The 25,599-nt window shown below is 38.5% G+C and overlaps 1 protein-coding gene across 2 annotated transcripts in view; it reads right to left on the bottom strand.

The window, feature by feature from the left end:
• The window catches only part of LOC129768828 (opsin Rh4), a 276,388-nt gene extending 262,939 nt beyond the window's left edge, over window positions 1-13,449 (bottom strand). Inside the window, exon 1 of one of the 2 annotated variants that reach the window (XM_055770739.1) lies at window positions 13,201-13,449. The gene's annotated coding sequence lies outside the window, so the exon portion shown is untranslated. Of the gene's footprint in view, window positions 1-13,088 lie in introns of both variants that reach the window. The other variant, XM_055770738.1, reaches the window with a different exon arrangement.
• Between the last annotated feature and the right edge of the window lie 12,150 nt (window positions 13,450-25,599).

Below are 25,599 nucleotides of genomic sequence, written 5' to 3' on the forward strand. Positions count from 1 at the left end.
ACTTGCAAGTATCAAATATCATGCTACATGTAATTTAGTATTGCCTTAAAGGAATGGCACCTATAGGCATCGTTCGTACAACGTAAACCAAGCGCCAAACAAACGTTCGCCATAGCATGCATACAGAGCCATACATTGGTGGCTTGAAACTACTAGGAATATAAAACACTTCTCATCATTTTGCGCTATTCTCAAAAGAAACGCTTCTGTTAATATTACTGGCCTCAAAAAAAGTTGTATTTCTTTCTCATGCTCGAGAGAAGCGCAGCTATCACCCTTAGTGGAGGAAGTTTTGCTACTGGCAAGCGAAACCATATACAAAATTCCAGAACGACATTTACTTTCTCGGTTACTAAACAAGCGAAATAAACTCTTTTTGTTAATAACAACCTCGAAAACAGTAGCAATGCTTCATAGCGCTAATGCAATCCAAGCTGAAGGCACTTTTGCAACTGGCACGCGAACCCAAATAACTTATAACATTCCAGTAAGACATTCAAGATGCTTGGTATTCCCCAAATATTTTTTTGACGCACAACCTTTTTTTTTTATCCCATTTATTTATTTAAGGCTCATTAGCATTTTAGCTGTAACAGAGCCGAATTTTAATCGTGTACATGTCACATGGTTATCATATCTATAATTAGCACATTACACAGTTGCCATTCGCCAGTATTCCTTCTATACCATTACACAAGGTACATTCACGGAGTAGCCATTTAGGCGTCAGAGTATTCTTTCTGTTCTTCCATTATCCAGTTGCACCACCGGACAGCGGAGACAGTTGATTGATCATTGTGGAGTTATTTATAGAACAGTAGCCCGATGTGTCTGGCAGAGCAGAGCAGTTGTATGGATGAATCGATCTTATTTCGACCGTGGATCGATCTCCATCGCTGATGATTGTTGCGTGAACGTAGCTATTCTGTAACAACACAAAGATGGTCAATGAGAGCCCTGAGTTTTGAACTCACGATCGATCGCTTACTAAGCGAACGCGCAACCAATGTGGCTACGGAGACCCCCTACGCACAACCTTATGATGACGGAAAACAAACAATGTTAACTGCTTGGAAAAAGACTGAATTATGCCACACAGCTTGTACTCTGCTGTAACATCCATCGATGCGAATTCGCTGATGAGTTTGTCAAGAGCGATCGCCTTCACCACCAGCGGGGGGAGCTTGATTTTGGTTGCTGCCTGGGTAACGGCGTTTACATTTTCGACCGACGCGCCGAAATCGCCTACTTCGCTGTTGTGCGATGCGGTGTCACACTCGCGAAGGCTCGGTTCAGTGCGAGCGCTTTTCACTGCACCAATATCGCGTGCGTCATTGGATGACGCTTGCCTCGAAATATTATTGCCCCTGGCAATGCGTTCGTTTTTTGCAGAGCTCGAGCCTGCCTTCCTCTTCTTCTTGCTCATCATACACTACGCCAAGCGTCCAATTTATGACGCGGAAAGAAAAACACACGATACGAATAACGCGTAAAACGAACAGAAAAACCAAACGACGATATCCAAGTTGGATTACCACTGGTGGGGTCCGTTCTTAGATCGAAGCGTAGCGAAAGCAAAATGAACTGGATTGCTCAACAGTCCGATGCCGAATGAAAGTTTGCCTCAGCGAGATCCACTGTTTATACTCTAGGCAAGTATTCCCATTCATTCTTCAACTTTTTCTTTGTTCATGGGAACTTTGAATCCTACGATTTCCCCTCCGTTGGTCGTCGATAAGTTGCTCGTTATTGACAGGTCTGTTCGGGAAAGCACACAAATGGACAGAACAAATGTATGGGAAAATAGAAACGCCTCAAGTTTTCATGAATTTTAACCATTTACAAACCAGGGGATTCTGATGTATAGCATATTAAACAAATCTTACGGAATTTCCGATTCGTTTAGTATGTGAATCGCCAAAATCCGTTCGCGGCAAAAATAGTTATTAACGTTAACTTTATTTCATAAAAACGTGACCTGTTTTCTGATTTGGCACCCTTAATGAAAGACGTAGTTCTACGTCAAAAAAATGGGTAGGTTATATCTATGGTGTAACCGCAAGGTTGGTGTGGGACTACCGTTGGCTGAGTAATCATTTGTTTGCATTTAATAAATTATTGATTGAATGAAACAATTTTCGAATTCAATTGAATTCAACATATTTGCTGTGTGAGCAAAGAATTTGAATAAACGCCATGTAATGCAAGGCACATTGGTTTCGATGGCTGTGGTAGGGAACATTTGTCGGCAGGAACAAAAGTTCCCCCAACTTGTTTCATTGTGGTGCCAATGAAAATCATCTCAAATTTTAAAAAATGTTCACCAGCTCGAAAAAACATCCTATGCAAAATATCAGCTCGATCGGACTTAAGAGAGAGTGTCGCAAAGCGCCGAAATCTACTGACATCTCGAAAAATTTTTTTTGTCAAAAATCTAAACTCTGGGATTGGTTTAGGGTGCCAATGAAAATGGTCATATCGATTTTTCATATGGAACTTCGTGCGAAATGTTGATTTACACCCATTCATCACTCAAGAGTTCATCCGACACTGGGAAAAAGCTGAATTAATCAATTTTGATAATTGGTGGCACTGAGTATGAGTCGGGATTACGTGAAAATTCTGTATTTATTTTCATTCGCAACTCGAATCACTTCGATAGAGGTAGATGATAAATAAATGAAATGAAAGTATTATACAAGTGCAGATCGAAGGACTTTGGCAGGGATTCCAGTATATTTTTAAGGTTAATTTTCATTATGATGAAGCAAAACGTACAAAAATTAGGGAAAATCAAGATCATTTCAGAAAAATCGAGGAAAATTGAGTGTTTGTCAGGTATTCAGAGAATGTGTCTAGGAAATCCTGAAAATCAGGATGGTTGGCATCTCTGGTCACAATGCTGACAATTTGGTTATATGGTGACTTTTTTCTTGCAACAATTACTCTAGCTTTTGCGTTTCATTGCTTCAAAAACAGATAAAAAATTATTGAACTCTATGCTAAAATAGTTTATTGTTCTTTTAAATTTGGAAAAAATGGCAATTTTTATTGCCCATTATCTGTTTATCAAAACAAGCTATATAAATTGAATCTTCCTGTTGCCTTCAGTACAAGGAAAGCTGTTATTTGGAAAAAGTTGGATGGGACCTTCGAAGAGGTTCCTGTACCGCTCAATGCCTCCAGTCTTTACGTCGTAATCATTAAACGCGTTCACTCTGGCGCTTGCAATTAATGGCTCGCACATGTTTGGCTCGTCGGGCGAATCCCACTACCTGGGGAAAGCATTTGATTTTGCTATCAGACACTTTGTATGTATTTTAACTCTATGTATTTGTGTCTTTGAGTGCATATGCGGGTTTGTTGACCCTTATTGTTTTCTAAGAGAAACCCAAGTAGAAAAAGTAGATGGGTCTGGGTCTAGGGGCACCGACAGGAGCTTGACGTAGGACTGTGATTGTTTGTTATATTGGGTTGGGGAAAAAGAAATGTCGTATTTCTGATTGAAATTTGACGCTTTATTCAATATACTTAAAATTATCCAATTTAAGTCAAATATGCGCCGTTTTGTTCGCAAACTTGTTGCCATTTAGAAGACAACTTCATTATCCCCCCTTATAAAACCCCCCCTTCTTATTTGCAAAAAAACTCAGACAGCCAGTTTTCGCAAGCCTCTTTTGAGGCCAACTTAGTATCACCAAGAGCGTTTTGCATGGACCGGAAGAGATGATAATCACTTGGAGCCAGGTCCGGACTATACGGTGGGTGCAATAGGACATCCCATCCGAGTTCTCGTAGCTTCTGGTGGGTCATCAAAGATGTGTGAGGCCGAGCGTTGTCCTGGTGGAAAACAACACCATTCCTATTGATCATTTCTGGCCGCTTCTGGTCAATCGCCTGCTTCAAACGGTCAAACTGCTCACAGTAGAGAACCGAGTTGAGGGTCTGGCCATAGTTGAGCAGCTCATAGTGGATGATTCCTTTCCAATCCCACCAAACACACAGCCAAACCTACCTGGCCGTCAACCCGGGCTTGGCGATGGTTTGGGCCGGCTCACCGCGCTTCGACCACGACTTTTTTCGCTTTAGGTTGTCGTACGTGATCCACTTTTCATCACCAGTCACCATCTCCTTCAAAAATGGGTCGAGTTCGTTCCGTTTCAGCAGTGCATCGCAGGCGTTGATTCGTTCTAGAAGATTTTTTTGTGTCAACTCGTGTAGCACCCATACATCTAGCTTTTTTTGGAATCCAATCTTCTGCAAATGGTTCCAAACGATTCTATAGTCTAAAGGGTGTGTCACATCAAATTGCATCACGGAAAAAACGCTGTAGAAATTTAATTTTTAGGAATTATATCTTCAGCTTTCGCTTATAATCAGATAAGAGTGTATAGATCACGTTGGCCATGCTTCACTGTCAATTTTTCGTAAATTTGGAAAAATGTCGTCGAACGAAAAAGAGCGTCGTGAATTAATCATGCGCACTCATTTCGAGAATCCGGAGTTGTCACATCGGGACATCGGTAAGATGCTGGGAATCGTCCGATCCACGGTCAGCAGAGTACTAAAACGATACTTCGAGAACCTAACCATCGACCGGAAGGTGAAGAACGGCAAAAATGGATGCTCCGTCAGTGAAAAAGATCACAAGCGCGTAGTTAAGCAGTTTAGACGTGATCCGAGAAGTTCGGTCCGGGATGTCGCCAATAAGCTGAATTTGTCAAGTTCATTCGTCCAGCGGACCAAGCAGCGGGAGGGCCTGCGTACATACAAGGTTCAGAAAGCTCCTAACCGCGACGAAAGGCAAAACATGGTGGGGAAGACGCGAGCCCGGAAGCTGTACACCGAAATGCTGACGAAGCCGCATTGCCTGGTAATGGACGACAAAACCTACGTCAAAGCGGACTTTCGTCAGCTGCCGGGCCTATTGTTCTTCTCCGCAGAGGACAAATTCAGCGTTCCGGAGGAGATTCGCAAGCAGAAACTATCCAAGTTTGCCAAAAAGTACATGGTGTGGCAAGCAATCTGCGGAAAGCGGAGCGCCCCCTTCGTGATGACCGGCACGGTAAACGGGCAGGTTTACCTTAAGGAGTGCCTACAGAAGCGCTTACTACCACTATTGAAGCAGCACGAGGGCCCGACCATCTTCTTGTCGGATCTCGCTTCGTGCCACTATTCAAAGGACGTGTTGAAGTGGTACGAAGCCAACGGGGTCACCTTCGTGCCAAAGGAAATGAACCCGCCCAACGCGCCGGAGCTTCGCTCAATAGAGAAATATTGGGCGATTATGAAGCAGGCCCTCCGGAAGAACCCAGAAGTTGTCAAATCGGAGGCGGACTTCAAGAGAAAATGGATTTCTGTTAAAAAAAAACTACAACCTGACGTTGTACAGAACCTTATGGACGGGGTAAAGAGGAAGGTGCGAGCATAAGGGCTTGGACTCGAAGTATGAATAAAAAGAAAATGCCAAAAGTTGTTTAATAGTTTTTATTTTACTGTCTAAAATTTTCAAAAGGATCGGTCTACTGGGCGAATTTCTACAGCGTTTTTTCCGTGATGCAATTTGATTTGACACACCCTTTATACCCAGTTCCTGGCCAATCGAGCGAGTGCTCACATGCCGGTCTACTTGGATGATTTCAACGATTTTATCGGTTTCCACGACGATCGGCCTGCCAGTATCGGATGTATCTTCTACAGCCACTACACCAGAACGAAATCGATCAAACCAACGCTGTGCTGTGCGAATCGTTACAGTATCGGATCCATAAACTACTACACGATTTTTTATGGCGAATTTGTTGCTTGGTGGACTCCATCTTTGACGCGCTATAACTTGAGACTGAAAAGAACAATTACAACATTATCAAAACGACACTCGTAGCACAGATTGTCGTCTTTAAATAGCCGTATAGTATGACTCGATGCGATAAGTACAACACAAGATATGTTTAAGTGTAGCCATATATTGACAATATACGACATTTCTTTTTCCCCAACCCAATAAAGTCTGTTTCATTTAATATTGGAACACAAACAATTGCGTGTAGTTCAGTCATTTATTAACGAATTCATAATTTGTTTTTCATACAAATGTAGCATTTTCTTTACTCTTTCATAAAAAAAAATTAAAAATATTATTCATTGCTGTTTCGAAGAAATTCTCGTACTTTTCCCGTAATACGGCACATTAGGCGGCGCACACCCTTTTCGTCCACCGTTTTGGCGATTTGATTCCACCAGTTCTTCATCTGAGTCATGTTCTTAACAAGTTTTCCCTTTGCCTTAAGCCTCCGCTTCGTGATTGCCCAGTATTTCTCTATCGGCCGGAACTGGGGGCAGTTTGGGGGGTTGAGGTCCTTCGGTATTACGCTGGCCCCGTTCGTTGCGTACCATTCCATAACCGTTTTGCTGTAATGGCAGCTTGCGAGGTCCGGCCAAAACATTACTGGACGGTCGTGGGCACGAATAAACGGCAGAATCCGTTTCTGTAGGCACTCTTTTTTGTAGACTTCTGATGTCATTGTCTTGTCAGTGAGAAAGACTTTGGTTTTCTGTCCACAACTGCATATCCCCTGCCAAAACATGTACTTGCGGGCGAATTTATCCGCAAACACGAACTTAAATTTTGAAGGTACATCCCCCCGAGCCGCCGCCAAATAAAATTTTTGACCTGGGATTTGCCCAAAGTCCGCCTTCACGTAGGTCTCATCGTCCATCAGAATACATCCGTCGAACTTGGTCAGCACTTGGTCGTACAGCTTTCGAGCACGGATTCTGGCCACATTGTTCTGCTTCAGCGTCCGATTTGGCTATTTGCTGGCTCGGAATGACCTTATTCCTTCCCGGAGACGAATTCGTCGCACCGTACTGTGAGCGGCCTGGAACTTATTGGCCAAATCGCGGTCTGAAAGATTGGGATTCCTCTTGACGGCCTTGATGACTTTCCCACGCAGTTTCCGGTCGACAGTTCCACTCCGACGCTTCGAATGCGGCTTCCGAGCCGTCGTCAATGTTTCCTTGTACTGCTTGATAACACGCCATACGGTATTTCTGGGCATTTTAAGCTGTTTAGCTAGCTTAGATGCCGACAACAATGGATTTTCAAGAAAACTGTGCACAATTTTATCTCTCCGTTCGGCTTCCATGGCGGTTGTTTACAAAATGCTATCGTTTGGTGTTATGACATAAATACATGGTGAAAGGTAATGAATTTCCCGACACGTGGGTGAAAAAAGTTTCCAAATCCGTCCACTAGGAGCGCCACAATGAGCAAAAGAATGTTTTTTTTTATTAAATCGTTTATTTTTACAGGCTCAGTTACATAAGTTTAAAGGAGCCAAACTCCTATCTGTATTGTTACAAGTATATATATAAACATTTTTCATTAATTCTAGTGTTAATGAAGTAGAGAACCGATTACTCGCGGTTTACTCGAGTTTAGAAGGGTGACATTTTGTTTCAGGAAAAGGAAGGGATATAAGGATATGTTGACAATGTTAACACTCACATTCGCACTCACATTCATCATACTCAATTCTTAAGCCTATCTTATATCTAATATGTATTTACATTTCACCTTATTCTATTGTTAATAAGAAGGGATTTAATTTCTCGCGAAGGAAAAGGAAAAGGAGAATATAAGGATATAAGGACAATCACACACGAAGATCGATAACTTTTAAGAAGACATATATTTGGGACATGTAATCGTGGTCTAACCGAGCCAACACATCTCTCACCGGCACATTGGGCTGTCTTCCTCTGGCCCGAAGAGAGTTTTCTAAATTCGATCTGGCAACAAGATACACCTCGCACGACCAAACAACGTGTTCGATGTCGTGGTAAACTTGGCCACAAGCACAGATATTGCCATCGGCAAGATTAAAACGAAAGAGTAGCGCGTCTAACGAACAGTGATTGGACATGAGTCGAGAGAAGGTGCGAATAAAGTCCCGACTCAAGTCCAGACTTTTGAACCATGGTTTGAGGCTAACCTTAGGGATAATCGAATGAAGCCACCGACCCAATTCATCTTCGTTCCACTTACGTTGCCAGTTAGCGATGGTATTTTTACGGACTAAAGAATAAAATTCATGGAAGGCGATTTGACGCTGATAAATATCGCCTTCAATTGCACCTACCTTTGCCAATGAGTCAGCTCTCTCGTTACCCGGAATTGAGCAATGTGAAGGGACCCAGACAAAGGTAATGACATAACAGCGTCTGGTTAAAGCACTCAAAATTTCTCGTATTCTCTCAAGTAAGTACGGCGAGTGCTTTTCCGGCCTCACTGAACGGATAGCTTCGACAGAGCTAAGACTATCCGTTACAATGTAATAGTGTTCAACAGGTCGTGAGGCGACGCTGTCCAGCGCCCAGTGTATTGCTGCCAATTCAGCAATATACACTGAGCAAGGATTCTGAAGACTGTGGGAGGTGCTAAAAAATTCGTTGAACACTCCAAATCCTGTGGACTCATTCATAGAGGACCCATCAGTAAAGTACATATTATCACAATTGATACGCCCATACTTTGCATTGAAGATCGTAGGAACGATCCCCGATCGATGATAATCTGGAATTCCATGGATTTTCTCCTTCATAAACAGATCAAAATGTACAGAGGAATTGATGTAGTCAGGAAAACAAACACGGTTGGGAATATACGAAGAAGGATCAACCTGCATGGAGATGAATTCATGATATGAACTCATGAATCCGGAGTGAAAATTTAGCTCGATCAGCTGCTCAAAATTTCCGATCACCAATGGGTTCATGACCTTACACCGGATGAAGAACCGAAGAGATAATAAATTGAAGCGATCTTTTAGTGGGAGTAGGCCTGCCAAAACCTCGAGACTCATGGTATGCGTTGAGGGCATACATCCCAACGCGATACGGAGACAAAGATACTGAATTCGCTCGAGTTTAATGAGGTGTGTTTTGGCAGCTGATTGAAAACAGAAACTGCCATACTCCATCACTGAGAGAATAATTGTTCGATACAACATTATAAGATCTTCGGGATGGGCTCCCCACCAGGTGCCGGTAATTGTACGGAGAAAGTTTATTCTTTGTTGGCATTTTTTACTCAGATACCTAATATGGGCCCCCCAAGTACATTTGGAGTCGAACCATACCCCAAGATACTTGAATGACATAGCATGAGTGATCGGTTTACCCAAAAGTAGAAGCTTTGGTTTTGCTGGTCTATGCTTCCTAGAAAAAACCACCATCTCTGTTTTCTCCGTGGAGAATTCGATCCCTAGCCCAATGGCCCAGGTTGAAAAATTGTTCAAAGTATTTTGTAAGGGTCCTTGCAGGTCGGATTCGTTTGATCCTACGACAGACACCACTCCATCATCTGCAAGTTGTCTTAGGCTGCAATTTTGTGTAAGGCAATTGTTGATGTCGCTTACATAGAAGTTGTACAAAAGGGGGCTTAAACATGAGCCCTGGGGGAGGCCCATGTAAGAGACCCGACTTACTGCCGAATCTCCGTGAGAAAAGTTCAAATGTTTCTCACAAAGCAAGTTATATAACATATTATTCAATAGAGGCGGCAGACCCCGAGAGTGTAATGTGTCCGACAAAACCTCTATTGAAACAGAATCAAAGGCCCCCTTTATGTCCAAGAATACTGAAGCCATTTGTTTTTTTTCGGCGTAAACCATTTGAATTTCTGAAGAAAGCAACGCAAGACAATCATTCGTCCCCTTGCCCCTGCGGAACCCATATTGTGTATCTGAGAGTAGGCCATTCGTTTCAACCCATCGATCAAGGCGAAACAAGATCATTTTCTCCAACAATTTCCGTATACAAGACAGCATTGCTATTGGGCGGTACGAATTGAAGTCGGACGCGGGCTTTCCGGGTTTTTGAATAGCTATAACTCGTACTTGTCTCCAATCATCTGGAACAATATTATGCTCCAGAAACCGATTGAATAAATTCAACAAGCGATGTTTCGTCACATCAGGGAGGTGTTTCAACAAGTTGAACTTAATTCTATCTGTTCCTGGAGCCGAATTGTTACAAGAAAGGAGAGCAAGAGAGAATTCTACCATCGAAAACTCGGAATCAAGATCGCACCTATCTTGTGGTATATCTCGAACAATTTTTTGCACAGGAACGGAATCGGGACAAACTTTCCGTGCAAATTTAAAAATCCATCGATGTGAATATTCTTCGCTTTCATTCGATGAAGAGCGATTTCTCATGTTTCGAGCCACTTTCCATTATTTTTTCATTGACGTTTCTCGTGACAAACCTCCCACGAAAGTTCGCCAATAAGCACGTTTTTTCCCTTTGATCAAGTTTTTAAATTGATTTTCAAGGTCCAAATACGTTTGAAAATTCTCAATGGTTCCACGTTTTCGAAAAGCTTTAAATGCGTTCGATTTATCCTGATAAAGCTTGGAACATTGACCATCCCACCATGGATTGGGAGGCCTTCGACGAATAGTGGAGCCTGGGATGGGTTTCGTTTGAGCGCGAACCGCGCTGTCATAGATCAAACGAGAAATGAAGTTATACTCCTCCAATGGAGGAAAACCATCGCTGGAATTGATGGCTAGAGCAATCGCGTCCGCATATTTTTTCCAGTCAATGAGCAAAAGAATTTGTTCCAATATTAAATGAAGCAGACTTTACTTCGCCTATTGCTCCAATGAGGTACATATAGCTCATTGGGCTACTACATTGTCGAACTATATTTACCTCTATCTATAAAGATAAGAAAGTTAGAATTTGTATTTCATCGTAAATATTAGCCATCCTATTTTTGACAACATCAAAATAAGCGCTCTATCATATGCAACAACTTTGTCGAAGACAGTTTTTGTCTAGAGAATAACTGTGGAGCTCTAGATGCTAATTTCCACTCAAATATACCTCCTGGACCATTGTGCATTGTGATCAGGATTTTTTTTTCCAATCTTCCATTTTCCGGGAAATGACCTTTCTTCAAATGTTTGTATTTTGACAACCAATCATCATTATGCCTTACATTTGGTGGATTTTATTTTATCAGGTCAAAATCATTCATCTTCATCATTGTTTTCATTTACTAATAAATATTCATATCCAAAATAAAAAAAATAAGCGAGAGCCACTGGCATGTTGTATTTAAATATGTTTTGTGTATATTTTGTCTTTGTTTTGGTAAGCCGTCATCAAGAGTGGTCGTCAGACAGATAACTTTTTCGAGGAGTTCCATATTGAAAGTGTTTTTAAAGTTTGAATGTTTTATGTTCTTTAAAAGTGTATTCGTCAGCTCAATAACCTGTTTTTCAATATCTACAATAATGTTTCATTCGAATATTTGTTCGAAATGGTAATTTTTGGAATATCTAAACCAGAATGACCCTTAAATTTATATTAGTCCGGTCCGGCACAAATTGTATCGACTGCTGAACTTCACCAGAAGAAGAACACTCAATGCATTTGTTGTGATTTGAAAGGTGCCATGTCACCAAAAAGACAAATCTACCGAACATTGAAAAAACTTTAGAAGCAATTATGATGAAAAAGACGGATACTTCAACTCACAATGGAACCGAGATGCTCCATACATCTCCAGACAAATTTATGGAATTATTGAAGCTTCATTAAGGAGTGAGGTAACATCCCACATATTGCTCCATTCCATTTCGAAGTTGCACACCACCCATTGAGGTGTTTTTTTCTCTCTCTCTCGTTTTGTTGCTAACGAGCAGAACTTCGATTAGCGCGAAATCATTAGACTCTCAGGAGGATGATAAAAGATCATTGATTAGAATGGAAAATGAATGACTAATTATTCATGTTTTCGTATTTATCTCATCTTGGATGGACATCTTGATTCGAGTGACTGTTTAACCATAATATGTCGGAATGCATATAGCACATTTATTATAAGTCATCGTTTCAGTGCGCTCGTAAAATTTAATTATCCTCGGTAGGCATCTCAAGATACCCAGGTTTATGTTTCAACACAGTGAGCACTATCAATTCGGGAGATAACCAATCACGAAGTGTCAGGATTTGAATGGTCTTTTCATCAAACATATTCATGTTCATGGAATTCCAATAAATGCATTCTATCGGGAAAAAAACGTTTTATTGCAGCTCACTGGTTTGTCATGTATCAAACCCAATATCACATCGTATGCTGAGACCATTTGCCAAGGTTAGCCGATTCTTTCTTTTTGCCCAACGATCTGGCCTCCGCATTGCTGGAATTCGTAGAATTTTGATGCTACACACATTCTGTGGCGTCAAATAACAGCCTAACACACATTGTACATTTTTCACATTGGATGTTGCTGGTGTCACGATCAATCATTAAAAAAAAAGATGCACTCGGAATTTAATTTGGCTCGGCAGGAATGTTTTGCTCCATTCAGCAATCACGTATCGATACTTTTCTCGCGATATGGCTACGATGAGGTCAAATTTGAGGGCTTCTAAATCTCTTTTCTAAATTTTTGAGGAATTTAACAGAGTGTCAATGTCAACGAAATTGATTTGTTTAAGCATATAACAGCTGAAAGACGCCCTTCAAAAGTAAAATTACTTACGTCATTGTAACAGCGTAGAACTTAACATACCGATCAGAATGGATTGAAGAGGAAACGTGCGTTATCACGATTAATAAAATATCTAAACTTTGCCACATCTTCGTATGAATGACAGAGAGATCAATTCATGCATTCAGATTACTTAATTAGAGTTGTTGAGGCTCATAGGGGTACTCGGGCATTGTGCGAGACTCCCTCCAACAGTTTTTCTCATAAATTACCACCGCATTAGCTCGAGCCGATGGAAAAAAGCGTAAAAAACACGTTAATTGAAAACCATGCTATAATAACAAACGGCCATAATTTATTCGCTCACGGGAATGTTACATCGACTTGTTTGTATTCTGTAACCAGGATATTTCACTGCCCTTCGATGCACGAATTCAAACAACTCTTGAAACAATTACAGAACGCATCGCTACACTGTTGACGTATATCCTGAAAGCTCACAATTATTCAACGATGTTCGCAAAAACCGCAAATTTTACTTCATTGGGACGAAAACATACGCTTCCTGGCACTCACCACTTATCGTTCGTTCTGGAGATGAGAATAATCCGAAACAGAAACCGCCTCCAAACAAATCCACCAGTTGCTTAACCACGTAGTAATCCTTTCAAACGGCTCACTCACTTACTCGTTGTCGCGCCGAACAAAGTTTCACTCCACTCTCAATCCAACGGTGATAACCCCGTAAACACGCGGCCGTAAATCGGCTATTGGCAACTTTTCCTCCGGATGCTGCTGCTGGAAACTCACCACAAAAAGATTTATGTTCACAACGTAACTCGCGTAAGCTTCTTTTCGCGCGCGAAAAGCCACTATTCCGACGACGGCGTTGCGACTGGATATTGCGACCTCGGCTCGTTCTCAGATCCGCACAGGACGATACTACGATGTAAACTGAGCAGATCCTTGCGGCTCGCACCGCTATCTATAGGATTTGATTTGTCAAGCCCACCGTTCGTGCCCTGTTGCTGCTGCTGCTGCTGGTTGTCGTTGTCCTTTGGCCGAATCCTCGAGCAGTGCGCTGCGAGTGAACTGCGAGCGAGCGAGCGAAAGAGCGTGTGATGGTTACATATGTTCCCTCCCGGGGACGGACGGAACGAACCTTCCGGAGGGACGAATCCGCTAGGGGGAACTAGGGTTTTAGTTTTCGCGGAACGAAAAATGCGCGTAACGTAAGTTTGGCCGGTTGTGATTAGTATGACTTATATTAATTGGTAGCTTTTCCGCCAACTGGTATCGAGTGTATAGCGTGTGCCTTACATAACTCATTCGAGGATATTTATCAACAAGAATTTTTTTATGAACACGTGCAAAGGATATGCGTCCTTCATAAGGTCGAATAGAATTTTCTAATACACTATATGTTAAAATAACTACATAACCGTAGAGATTTGTCTCTGCTGTGTGTTACTGTTTGTGATAGAACGCGTTCAATGTACTGAAATGATTTTTTTTTTTTTCAAACGACGACTTGGTACAATTTAAAGTAATTAAATCAGACTAGAAGTGTGCAACACTCACAGCCGCAGTTTAAATTGTTTCTAAAGTATCCTTCATGAGAGCAATCACAAAACAGCAACGCAGAAAATGTTAATTTTGCGTATTCAGACACGCAGTCAGTCGCGGTTGGATCATCAAGAAAATATGTCCCAATACATGCAATTTACGCGTCGAACCATCGTCGGTCGAATTAGTTCTACAATTTATGAACTTTTAATGTATGTATCGATGCATTGTTATGTTGTGAAACATACAATGTAGAACGAATGTATTCCAGCAATGTGAATGATGGAATTTGATAAACGTAGTTTGTGACAGAATTGATTGTATTTAAGCTGCTGTAATTGTTTGAACTGATAGTGATCATGGATGATCATTGCAATCTGATTCGTTTGCACCCATCGTTTGGTTGTAAATTGTTTGACGATGCGGCTGAATCAATTGTGCAGTCTTCTTGATTTATTTTTGAGATTCAAGGTTCAATGTGCCCATTTTTTATTAAACGGTTCTATTTAGCTTGTCCTGTTAACATGTCTCTAGCGCAGTGGTTTTCAACCTTTTTTGCTCAATTCCCCCCTTTACGAAAATTAATTCCAGAGCTTCACCCCTATCAGTATTTTGCAAAAAAATCTGTAGTATATCAGTAAGGTAATGTAAGAATACAAACAGTGTTCAAGTTATATTCGCAACAAATTTGATTTTATACTTGTATCTGACTACAAAAAGGTATATAAGGTTTGGAAAGTCAGTATGGTACCTGAGCCTGAACGATTTCCGCCGAAATCGTAATTCTTGAGAACTTTGTCGAAAAGCACACCTCATGTCTTCGAAATTCACTCTGTTATGGTGTTTTGTTCCCATCAGCAGCATAGTAGGTAATCCAGATTCACATAACTCGTACGCAAAAGATAACAACACTCGTAACCAGCGTTGCCAATGTTCCAGTTTAAACTGGATTCTTCCAATTTTTTTACTCGATCTAGTCAAACAGTTAAATCCTGAAATCTTCCAGTTTTTCATATATTATCCACTTTTATCCAGTTTTTTATATATGGTCTTCAGTTTTACCCATTTTATGTAAAATAAATTCACAATGTATTAATATTATCCCTTTCCACCCTTTCTATCCCCTGACGAATTTTGTTTTTTGACATTCATCATTCGTTAGATCCAAAGTATATTGGATTGGATTGATCTTTCTTTATTTAATGTTATTTCCTGTTTACATTTCTGAGCTCATAACGGTTAGCGCGCAGTGCTTTTTGAACTACCATTTCGACCACAACTGGTGTTATGTACATAGCAAGAAATCTTACCCAAAATAGTTCATTGAGCCCACGTTCTATGCTGGCTTTGAATTAATATAAACATCAGATGTTATAGGTCCTCCAAATGAGTTCAGAAAATTATAGAGTCGATGTGCTCCATTCGACCTTGCTTCCGTTTATTTCAAAAGGATATTGGTTTCTCTTGGTCAGAATTTGTGTTTTTAAATAAAATAATTTATTTGTCATCTAAATTTGTATTATCGCCTTCAAAACAAAACAACAATCCCACGAAGCGGTAATTTGAGTAAGTAAAAGTGACACGGGCCATATCGCCAGTAATTATGCGTTGGATGAACGTGGTATCACAATTGGATCGTTTAAAGATGTCTTCAGCCACTAGATCGCGATGAAAATTGAGCTCTTTTGACACTAATCGTGCTGCGACTTTTCTCATGCCCAAAACATTAACCAAAATATGACGAACGGTCTCATGACAGATATTTTATTCAAAAGCTAGCACTCTCAAACTTAAATGACGATTTCCGAGCACCATTCCTTCTATTTTGTCCTTGTTTTCTTCAGTTGCAAAGGAGGATGGTCGTCCTTGACGTGGAAAATCGTTTATCTCTTCTCGGTCGTCTTTGAATTCCTTATACCATTCATACACCCGTGTTTTCGACATAGTTGAGTCACCAAATGTATTCCGCAAAATTTCCAACGTTTTGGCACAACACAAAATTTCGCATGATATCTTTGACCAATAGAAATATTTATACCAAAAATTGCAGAGAAAAAAAATGAAGGTGTAAACAAACTAAATGACAGATCATGCTCAAAATTGACATTAAGACCACTGACAGCAGTACCAACTTAAAAGATGAAAAGAAATCAGCGGGAAGATTTGAAATTACAAATACAAATATATTTCACAGAATGTATATTTTTTCAAAATACTTGAGGATACCTCCTTTTGATCTTGATACCAAAATTTTGTTTGAGCAAATCTGGTACAAAAAGTAAAATACCAAAAAGGTGGAGAGAAGTAGTTTTTCAATACCAAAATTTGATAATTTCAATATCAAAGTAATACTTGAGCAATGTTGTTTAGATATTGGAAGTGCTTATTTTAGTGATGAAATAATATTGTGGGACCCAATCAAATATTATTCCAGTATTTTTACACATAGATCACTGCATAAATCAGTACACGGAGACGTCAGTTTGACAGTTTTGAGTATTTTGTTTCAGTTCCCATTCGTTGGAATTTTCATATGTCCTTATTCAAATGTTAACGGATGGGAGCTAAAGCAAACCACGCAAAAACTTCAAACGAAAGGTAAGGTTAGGCTCCGTGCATAAATATATTGTTTTTTTTGTACGTTTTTCGTGAGTGCGAAAAGCTAGCAACGAAAATGGTCAAAAGAAACACTACAGAAATGTCAAAATGTCACCTCAGAAGAAAAAGAACAGAGGTATGGTTCGATGTAGTGATCTATAACCTGAAACCGTAGCCCCATGCACTTCAATCAATCACATTATCGAGTTTTGCCACGAGTTTCTTTCATCTATAAGCATTTTTAGTGATTCTAGATGAAAAGATCTTCAAATATTGTTTCACAGTAATGCTCGAGTTGCTGGAAACGTTATTTTGATCTGCTTGAATTATATGATTAATTAATGGTTTATTTCGCTTTTTCAAGAACTACATATAAATATTCACTTAAAAAAAATTCTATTTTCCAAGCATTGGAAAGCATTTTTGATGATCCAGTTTTTTCAAATATTATTGGCAACCCTGCTCGTAACGTTTATTCCGCATATCAGGATAAGAATCGACTATATGTAGACCGATGAGTTTGTTCTGAAATTGATCCGAATCTTTCGTAACTTCCAGTAGGTAGGCATTTCAAACCATGTCCAAATTTGTTCTTTGATATAAGGAACATATGTTTCAAGTTTAACTTCTTGTAAAAGTCTTGACAAATCCTGTACAATTTCTTTTTTATGATCTTCTGTACTGTTTCGTCGTCTGTTTCATCATAATTCACTGACGAAAGTCTTTCAAACATTGAGAAGTTGCTCAATTGAATAATACGTTTCAGATTTGGAAATGTTTACCGAGGATCGCAATGTTTTTCGTATCCAATAATGTTTTTGTTTTTGCTAATCATTGGCATCTTCAAAGTGAAGTAAATGTGCAATATTCCCTTGCACAATTCCCCCCTTTTAATGATCAAATACCCCACTAGGGGGGAATTCCCCACCGGTTGAAAATCACTGCTCTAGCGCATTAATAGAAATCTGACCCCCTACCTGCCGACCGATTGATCTGAAATCATTACAACGAAAGCAACGAATTCTACATTCTGAGGGTATGCGTAAAATGTTATGCTTCTGGTACAGTTTGCGATGAGGTGTTCGTCTTTACTACAAACTTTGATCGATCGGCTAAAAAAATGGCTAAACGTATCAATATGAAACGTTCACAGGGGCTTAGAGGATACAATAGGCTAACAGTTTGCATTAAAACTTACTGAAATATTTGCCGAATTATAGAAGATTTTGTAAATCACTTCAAAAAATCTGTGTTTGGCATATTGATGCAAGAAATTCATATAATCTATTTTTCGTCAAAGCAACAAATTGTCTTGGTACAGAATTTATTCGTGTTTTCAAAACTGTCTTTCGATTTGCAGTGCGATCATTATTCATTGACATATTCATCATCAAAGAAGAAAGGGTAATTCTTCATTCAAACAGAAATATCTCTGTTTTGAAAGGTCCTACATAAGCGTTCTAAAGATCAAATGAAAGCAGGTTGATAAGGTTAATTGCACTTGCTATTGACTTAGTTCGCAAAAATATTGTGTTAGTGTACAAAGTCTTTAAATCTTAACAAAACATAAAGAAATCTTTTTTTTCTTAACATTCCATCTTCATGTGTTGATTTTTGACAAAGTTACATCATTTCAAAAGTCATCCGGGAATTTCGACTTCGCACTCTGTTCCTGTCAAAAGCAGGGCTGTGGAGTCGAAGAAAAAGATTTCCCGACTCCGACTCCAACGCCGACTCCCCACAATTTTTAGTATCGACTCCAACTCCGACTCCTGCTAAAAAAAATAAATAATTCGAAATCACGTTTTCCATTAGAACGTTTAATTTTACAATTTTCTCAGATTAGACAATAAAAATAAACATCAACATTTATAATTCCTTTTCCTAAAGGAAATATGTCACCCTCTTAAGCTCGAGTCGACTGCAAGTAATCTGTGTCCCACCTTATTAACCTTAGAGTTAAGGAAAAATGTTAATATAAACTAGTATGAATATAGTTAAGAATTCGGCTCATTTATCTGAGCATTTTACTACAATAGATCAAACTAATGATCGCAGTGGTTCAATGCTCCTACAGATGAACTGATCCTTTCAAAATAGTCGAACTAAAATAAAATTTAGAATGCTCGTAAAAACAGAATTGCATCAGTCAAATTTTCCTTGATTGAGACTCGAAAATCTGGCTTCACAATTTTCAAATCAGAGAACAGAATTGCTACGCTAACTTGAGGTGGTGGCATGTCAGTAATTGTTCGTGCAACATCCACGATGAGCTCCGGAAACGCTGAAATATTTTCAATCTCTGGCAAACAAGCTAGAATTTCACTTCAAAGAATGTTCAGCAGCTGGATTTCCTTCTTATTCAGGTAAAAATCGAAATCTGTGTTCTCTGATGAAGATGAAGACTCAGGATTATCGCTGCAAGATTCTCTGACAGGTTCATCATCCTCCTTCGGCAACAATAAACCGTTCATTCGTTCCGATGTTTCACATAGTGCTTCCTTGGCCAACGTTAATTGATTCTCGTTAAGTAAAATTTTGCTCTTTGGATCGATGTAAATTGCTGCTAACAATATAGGGTTAGCCAGAAGTGTACTTTCTCTTCTCGCCATACCGTACTCCATCTGCAGTTGGTCATTCTATCTTACTGGGGCGGAAAATCAGACTTCTTCATTTCAGAAAGAATTTTTCCAGGTGTCAGTTCTTCAAGCTGAAGTGTTTTAGTTAGGTTGAACGGTTGCAACAGGAGCTTCTTCAGATCGATCACTTTGCTCCACTGATTTGATTCGGTTACGGAAGTATTCTCATTATTCAGATCATTGATGAAGTTCCTAAGTTCATTCAGCCGCTGAATCTTGAGATACGTACACCTCTAGCCATTGGTCTGATCTAAAATCGCTCATTTTCCTGCTCTTCTTTAAAAAATTGCATCCGTTTTCGGGGCTCTAGCATCTATAGTAACTTGCCTCAATTTACCAATCAAGGCAGTATCAGAACGATCATTCAATCCGTCACCGAACGTCACAACTGGTGTGTTTGAGCGGCGCAACGCATGTGGAAGATCTTGAACATATCGGCAACTTCATCTTACGGTATCAAATTAGTTTCATTGAATTCCCATTTTCGCATACATTCGTTCTGTTCATTTGTGTGCTTACCTAACCGTGCTGTCAATAACGGGTAACTTATGCAGTCGCGAGAATAGAAACAAAGAAGGGGGATAACGATAAGTGAATATTTGCGACATAAACACCACCCTTGCACAGTAAGTACGCTGTCACTAGAGTTTCAATATTGTATCTCGTCTGAGGGAAACTTCGAGTCTGTTTCTATATCCAAAACAGCGAGTATCGCTTATTCTTCTCATCTTCGTACCCTCTCGAGCTATTCACTCGCTTTGCATATGGTATTGCAATCAACACATCGAGCCGAGCCAAGGCAAAGCAGCCATATTCTTAATGTTTTTTGCCACATTATGTAGGGAACAATCAGAATCTATATAGGGGAAGAAGTGATAAAATGAACACCCTAAGGAATATTTACAGCGCTCACATACCGCTACAATACCCGTTTCTCGAAAAATATTGTACACTGCGTTTCACAACTATAGAACCACTCATTTTTTCAGAGTTTCCATAGATATGTAACAAGTCGGTTGAATCGAAGTATATAGTGTAGGATATAATAACCATCTTTATTTAAAAAACTGGCCATTTGAACTTTATTGTTGTGTTCATGCGGGAAACAACCAAAAAAACTAAAATTCCAGTGTCTCCATAATCCATAAAATCCGGGAGGTCATGACATGGTTTAATGAATAGGGGCTTAAAATTTTGGACTGATCGGCTTGTTTACCAAATCAAAACCCTATCAAGAACTTGAGTGATCGTACGAATAGTAGATGCAGTTTACAAGCAGTATGAGTGAATTGAAGAGCTTAAACGAGCAATATCCTCTGCGTAGAACGAGATACACACTACAACATGGCGCAGCTTGATCGAAACCACCCCGAATGGGTTATTTGAACTGATTGAGAATTAAAGATAACTCACAACTTAGAAACTTATTGTAATTCATGTGAAATCGACGTTTATTTTGTATAGGAGTGAGAGTTTTTCCATCCGGTTGTGTAGTTATGAAACACTGGAATTTTTGAAAATTTTTTTAAATTCCGTTGAAATATTATATTTTTCTTGAAATAAGTCATATATATATACAGCCATTCCATGCCAATCCGATAAGATTTCTCAGATTTCCGTGAAAAGCGGTAATTTTGTTCTATACCGCAAAACATAAGACTGGTTTTTTTTTTACTTTTTTCATTGGGGTGTCCATTTTTTTTTCATTGGGGTGTCCATTTCAAAAAATGACTTTTTTCGAAAATTCATATCTTTTGAACTACTGGACCGATTTAGATGATCGATATATCAAATTCAAGCCAATTACTTAGCCTTTTTCCGAAAAAATAGCCTCTCTCGTGTCAGTTCATAATCTATTAAAGATAGATTATCATAATCGATTAAAGATAGAGGGCGCTACATTTTTTAATATTTTTTTTATTTTGGATTTTTTACATAACATAACATATTCGTTTTTAGTTATAATTTTTCAAATTCAACTTGTTTTTAGTCTTCGTTCAATATTCCTATGCAACTAGACTAGATCTATGCGACCAAAATCAATTTTTTTTTTGCAAGAGTAATATTTTTTTCTAAAATGACTAGCTTATTGGCTTCAATTCTTTGAATCAGTTTAGTAGTTTGAAAGCTATGAATTTTTGAAAAAAGTCATTGTTGGAAGAAAAGACAAAAAATTGTTTTTCGGACTATCGGTCGACTTTGGAATATCATAACTTTAAAACGGCAAAAATCACATCCAAAACGGCAAAAATCGATTTTTGGATATGTTATGTAGAAAAATATTTCCAGAAAAAATATAAAAAATACAGCGTCCTCTAGTCAAAAGCCATGCAAAAATCAAAAATCAAATACAATCAATAATTACAAAAACAAAATCCTACTTTTCACGACAATCTGAAAACCACTATATCAGTTTGACATAGAATGGCTTTTTAATGTTTTCTTTAAAAAACACAACTAATCCTAATTTTGTTTAAAGTCAATATGCGATATAGTGTATTCGACAAAGTTTTAGTCCTTATTAAAATATGAACTTTTGTCGAAGACGTCAACATTCTATCTGTTATAATTTTTGGAATATAAGTCATTTTTGTATGAAGACTCCTGAAAAAAAATAATGTTTTGCTCGTAGCATTTTTGTGTGTAAATTCTCACGTTTGACATGTTTCTTAATAGAGAAAAGTTAGCAGATCATGCAAATTGCGATAATTTATACATAAAAATGTAACGAATAGAACATTAATAGCATTTTTTCAAAGAAAAACATGAAAAAGTTGACTTTTTCTATGTAAATGTAAAATGTAAATGAAAATGAAACTTTTTCCCGAAAAATTCTTTGATAATTTTTAATGAAAAGCTAAGTAATTTCCTACATTTCATTCGCTGACCAACTTTTTGTAGATCTTATAGTTTTTAAATTAAGATTTTTCGAAAAAAAAAAGTAGAAAAAACTCAAAATTTTTAAAAGAAACCTACAAAAAAATCTATTAGACCTACAAAATTTTAGTCAAAGAATGGAATGTAAGAAATTATTATGCTTTTCATTAAAAATTACCAACGAATTTTTTGGAAAAAAAATGTCATTGGAAAAAAATATTTTGGCAATTAAAATTCATTTTTCTCGAAAATATTAGCTTTTAAAATTCTGAAAAAATAAATATCCCTTAAAATTTCCAACAAGTTACGTCGGACGATGGGCACATTTACATGGAATTTTTTTTTCGAATAACAACTTTTTCATGTTTTTCTTTGAAAAAATAATATTGATGTTCAATTCGTTACATTTTTATGTGGAAATTATCACATTTTAAATGCTCTGCTAACTTTTCTCTATTTAGAAACATGTCAAGAACATGTCAAACGTGAGAATTTACACACAAAAAAGTTACGAGCAAAACATTTTTTTTTCAGGAGTCTTCATACAAAAATGACTTGTATTCCTAAAACTATAAAAGATAGAAAGTTGATGTCTTCAAAAAAAGTTTTATAATTTAACAAGATCTAAAAATTTGTGGAATACATTATATCGCTATCTTAACTTTAAACAAATAAGGATAAGTTGTATTTTGTAAAAATTTTTCCTGTAAAAGTGTCCATCTTCCGATATATGGACGACATGTTGGAAATTGTTACGGCTATTCACATATATATTTTTGGGAATTTAAAAAAATACGTTTTTGAGAAAAATGAATTTTAATTTTTTAAATAACTTTTTTGCCAGCGAAATTTTTTTTTGTATTTTTTTGTAAAAATTTTCCTACATTTCATCCTTTAACAAGAATTTTGTAGGTAGCATAGTTTTTAAGTTATAATTTTTGAAAAAAATAAAAAAATTTGGCATTTTCCAAAAAGTAATTTAATTCTTTTTCGAATATTTCAAGTATGCAAAGTTGCTTAAATGACCCATGTCTTTACACCCACAACGTTTCACTGCTATTTGAGATGGTGCTGCCAACTCCTAAGACGAGTTGGCATGAAATTCGTCTATAATCAAGTCTGGAATGGTATACACCCATACCTCGCTATACGGCCGCTCTTTATACGGCATTTCGTTGAACAAGCTTCGAACCGATCCGATAGAGTTTGTATGAATTTGTATTGGAATAATTGATTCGTTATACGGTTTTTTTCTTAGCGGCCCAGGAACGTATCTAGGCCGTAAAGCGAGGTATGAGTATATCATCGAATCATACATAATCGAGTCCGTCCTGTAATTGTAATTCAGGTAGCGCATGTTCCGAATCTAGAAAAAAAACTGTCTATAAGTGGATAAAGAAAATGCGGAATTCAGCAACGAAAAAAAAAATTAAACCTACAACTTGAAAAAAAAAACACTAAAAAAATGGGTGGGTTATATCTATAATATAACCGCAAGGTTGACGTAGACCTACCTAAGCTTAGCAATCATTTCAGTGAGCAGAAGACATGAAGGCATATCCTTCAATGCAATCTTGATTAACCGAGCCAAAGCGTTATGTTCGTACCCGTTGATGTAATCCATGTTAGGAAAATACTTTTCGGAGTGCAAAAAAAACAAGCGGGTGCAGAAGTACCTCCGACTTGCATGAATCAACAACTTCAACTTCCACTTTTTATACTATAGAGGGGGAAAGTTCATTCGCCTCTAGTGTCTGTACGATTTTCCCAGGTCCCTAAGTTTAGAAGACCATGTTAAGGAAACATATTCTAGTTTGCACAAAGGCAAGGGAGTACAAAATTACTCGCAGTTTGTATTTATTTGCAAGCTGATTTCCCCAGACATCTTGGTTTAGAAGTCTGTGTTAGGCAAACGCATTTCAGTCGGAACAAAAATGCCCTCGACCTGCATGAATTTGCAATGCCAATTTGCCTACGCTCCATGGATTAGAAGTCTGTGTTAGGGAAACACATTTCAGTCGGAACAAAAATACCTCCGACTTTCATGTATTTGCAATGCCGATTTCTCCAAGGCTGCATGGTTTTGATGGCTGTGTTAGGGAAACCGTAAATCGGGTCAATCAAAATGAGGCAGTTAGGGCGTTTAGATAACGCTTAACATTTTACAGTTTTCAATTGTTTATCTAATGAAAAATAACATTTTATTAATTGCGATAGAAGCGAAAAAAAAGAAATATTCCCTATCAATTGATGCAAACATCTTTCCGATACAGTAAGAAATGTTCGAGTTATAAGCATTCGGAATCTTTAATTTTTGCCTGCATGTTCTGCGTTTAGGTTTTCATTTTACACACGCTCTGCTTTTTTTTTTCAATGGCACTAACGTTCCTAGAGGAACTTCGCCGTCTCAACGTAGTATTACTTGCGTCATTTTTATTAGTACTTAGTTGAGATTTCTATGCCAAATAACACGCCTTGAATGCATTCTGAGTGGCAAGCTCTAGAATACGCGTGCAAGTCGGAGGAAATTCTTTGACGAAAAATTTCCCCGACCAGAACAGGAATCGAACCCGAACACCCGGCATGTTAGTTATGACGCTAACCACTCGGCCAAGGGAGCACACGCTCTGCTGCTTAGAACAAAAAACATCGCGGTTATTGTGCTCTTAACCTTTTGCGTTCGTATTGAAGATCGTACTGGTCGGATTACTTTTATCTTTCTACGCTAATAACCTTTTGTTCATTCCGAGTACCGTTATCTGCTAGTCATAGAAGCTTCGTATTAATTAGTGACTACTAGACATTAAAATTCGTAACTTTTACATGTTTGAATTGAGTATTTAGTATGATTCCTTACTGTGGTGGATGAGAGCAGACATGCGACCGCAAAAAGTTAATAACACAACAATGATCATCAACTGCCAAAAATTTGACGATCGCCTGATGGTGATTCCCTTTTCGATAGCGAACATTTACGTTATGTCAAGTATGTGGCGGGAATTTGTGTTTTTGAACTAAACGCTCCATTTATCATCTATATTTATATCATCGCCTTCAAATTAGGCACCTTCTGAAGCAATACACTTTTTCCAACGAACAATCTAGTCATCAAAACACTTTTTGTAACTGTATTCACGAATTGACTTCAGTTCACGTAGCGATTTCGCTTTTGTGTCAAAACGGCTCCCACGAAGCGGTAATTTGAGTTTCGGAAATAGGGAAAAAAACACACCCATATCTCGTCCCCAGTAATTATGCGTTGGATGAACGTGGGATCATAACTTGATCGTTCATGCATGTCTTCAGTCACTTGATAGTGATCGAGATTTTTGAAGAAAATTGAGCTCTTTTGGCACTAGTCGTGCTGCGACTTTTCTCATGCCCAAAACATCAACCAAAATTAGACG

Source organism: Toxorhynchites rutilus, chromosome 2 (assembly GCF_029784135.1).
Source record: "Toxorhynchites rutilus septentrionalis strain SRP chromosome 2, ASM2978413v1, whole genome shotgun sequence".
NCBI lineage: Eukaryota > Metazoa > Arthropoda > Insecta > Diptera > Culicidae > Toxorhynchites > Toxorhynchites rutilus.